We start from the raw sequence: 3,066 nt of genomic DNA, 5'->3' as shown, positions 1-3,066 counted from the left end.
ATGTAACCTGTTACATAAGACATTTAAAAGTACTCAACCAAATTTGAATGCTGATGCTGTAAATATAGATTCTATAGATTCATTCTCTTATAATAATTAATGCTGAATTGGTATGCTGATACAGGAAAGAAATCTCTCTCTCTCTCTCTCTGTGTCTCTCTCTCTGTGTCTCTCTCTCTCTCTCTCTCTCTCTCTCTCTCTCTCTCTCTCTCTCTCTCTCTTTACAAATACTATGAATCAACTTACAGGAAAACATGAATTACGATGAGGCACAGCGAGCGGTGAGAATTTCAGCGATTCTAACGTTCTTCAATCGATACCGGATAACAGTATGTACATGCAAACAACTTTAAATGACTTGAAAACTTCTTTTTACCATTTTTGTTCGGCAGTTTGTTTTGGGTTTCGGTTTTAACGTTAGTATGCGCGGTTTATTTTACTGACATTTGTATTAATTTTTTCTTTCGTGCATTTTTTAAAACAAACTTTTTCGTTAGTTGAATGGAAAAAAATTAATAATGTGTTGTTGGAAATCAGGTCTCAGGCTGTCTGGAAATGCCCTTGGAGGTATTAGAAGAACGACTACTAGAAGAAAGAACTATTGTACGTGTAGTTTGATCGAATTCTCTATTCTCATATAAATTCATCTGTTGAGTAATATTACCAAAATTTCTACCTGCTGCTCGCTGGGTAAAAGAAAAAAAAGGAAAACCATACAAGAAATGTCATGCAACCGGTATGTTATAACTTAGCCCAATCTGGCTCATACTTCACTCACAGAGCGCCTTTGGATAAAGGGTGTACAGTGACCTTGAACTATGTTTCTATATAGGTCTAAGCTGAAGGCCATAGCAGAATTATGCTTTTCATCCTATGTCTATTATTTAAGTGAGACCCTTTGGGATGGTCACCATCCCTATGTTGTCTAGTTTTTATGAAAATGGCACTATTCTTCAAGCAAAAGGTTCATTTTTCTACGGCCATTATTCTACGTCGAAAAATGACCCTTGTCATTATTCTACCGGAGTCATTATTCTGCTTTACACCGGCCGACAATGAAATAGACATGCCTACGTCACATTATCGTTTGACACAACTTGCCGAAGTCCAAGGTGTCGTTAAAATATATCTATATCTGTATTAAATTTTTCTACTATCGAAGGTGATTAAAGTAACATCAAAAGTTTTGTTATATGATATATGTGACAGGGTGAATTATTCATTGATACAATATTTCTTTTAATATATTGATATATAATGTACTAATATTCATATATCGTTTTCATAATCCTCTATAAACATAGCGAATTACAGATCACTGGAATCTGTTTCCACATTTCATTCATATTCATGGTGTTTTACATTCATTGGTTGAGTTTGGAGTGTGAAAGGTCAAAGGTGTTTGGGTCATATGAGAGTTGTATGATTGGTTGATATTTAAGAAATTGCGAATGAGTGGTGTTACAAGTTTTACATTTAAGTGCACATGCTTGGCGCCAAATACTAAATCTATCACACTTCACCCCCAGACAGCGGAGAGAAAAGAAGAGTTTATCTCCTTCTCCATAATTATATTATCTATTTTATGATAGTAATATAAAATATCTGTGATTTCGGTAAGTTCATTTACCGCAGTTACCTATGTTATTTGTTGAAATGAATAATTACTTAAAACATTAACTAATATTATTCAAACATCTTAAAATATATTAAATGCGTGAATCTTAGTTGTGTGAGTATGTATTTTATTATATTCATTTCTGTAATAATTGTTACAGATCACCATCAATTCTATATATACTGAAAAATATAAATTACACGAACCCAAACAGCTGAGTTGTTCATTTTATCAACAACAACGATTTGTGTTAACACGGCTGTGACATATATTATTTTACCGTTGTTGATATATACATGAATGTAGTAAATTACATTTTTTTCCAAGAGCAATCTCTGGTTGATAACAACAGCTTATAAACTGTATAAAAATAAGACCATTGCCAATTTCTTTCTTATTCTATCATTTTAATTTCCTCCACAGATTACAAATTACCACGAAACCCCGTGGTATTATCGGTTTATTCCATGCTGCGTCAATATTCAGAGACAAAAGGTATAAACTAACCTATAAGTATCGACTTTTCGATTTTATACTTTTTTCTTTCATTTAAAATATAACTTTTATACATGGGTGTACCGTTTTATGAATAATATACTACACACAAAACAAACAAGGGTTGAAATTATATATCATTGCCTGCTTTAATTTCATCACTTTTACGAATCAGATTTCAGATAAAGTTTTTCACTTTAGTTTTGAGGTTCATAATTGACATATCGTTAAAGATAAGTGCATGTTAGAAATGTTTTCTATTTTTTCTCGCCAGATCATTAAACCAAAGACAAAAAAAAAGAAGCACTGGAGGACTGTCTGGAAGGATTCGGAAATTCTTCAGCCGACACTCTCAGAAATTAAATGAAAATTGAAAAGGATTTAAATTTGAAAATGTTATATACATGTATTTTAAGATTATGAGAACAAAGAAGCTGTAGATAACGATTGTTTAGAGCGACATATTTCTATTAAAGTATTGTTTAAATTGTTTGATTGTGTGACCTGTTTTTCTCCCGAGAGAGAGAGAGAGAGAGAGAGAGAGAGAGAGAGAGAGAGAGAAAAGAGAGAGATAGAGAGAGAGAGAGAGTACACAGAATACTATATAATACATGCCCAAAAATATGAATGCAAACAGTGATATAGGTTTTAAAACATATTATACCGATCAAAAAAAAAAGGGGGGGGGGGCTTTGTAGTGAAATGCATACACGTCAAAAGCAAATCCTCTAATCTATGCAAAAGGCCAACGCATACATACACAGAATCAACAGCATTAATGAGAGCAGTATGCAGAGTTGTCGATCATACCTCACAAAGGAATAAATATTTGTTATCCTAGCCACGCTAGCGCTGATCCAGACAATTTTTCCAGTATATGTCCAAGAAGGTAAAATTTGGTTTTCCAGGCCGATGGGTGGTCCGCGACCTATTTTTGGAAATCAATGTTAATT

The 3,066-nt window shown here is 33.3% G+C and overlaps 1 pseudogene; it reads left to right on the top strand.

Annotated features, from left to right (window-relative positions):
- Positions 1 to 254: 254 nt before the first annotated feature.
- On the top strand, positions 255 to 2,487 carry LOC128162167 (uncharacterized; annotated as a pseudogene).
- The last annotated feature ends 579 nt before the right edge of the window (positions 2,488 to 3,066 follow it).

Source organism: Crassostrea angulata, chromosome 9 (assembly GCF_025612915.1).
Source record: "Crassostrea angulata isolate pt1a10 chromosome 9, ASM2561291v2, whole genome shotgun sequence".
NCBI classification, from domain to species: Eukaryota; Metazoa; Mollusca; class Bivalvia; order Ostreida; family Ostreidae; genus Magallana; species Magallana angulata.
The sequence above is the reverse complement of the archived record's forward strand: the minus strand, read 5'-3'. Positions and strand labels throughout refer to the sequence as shown.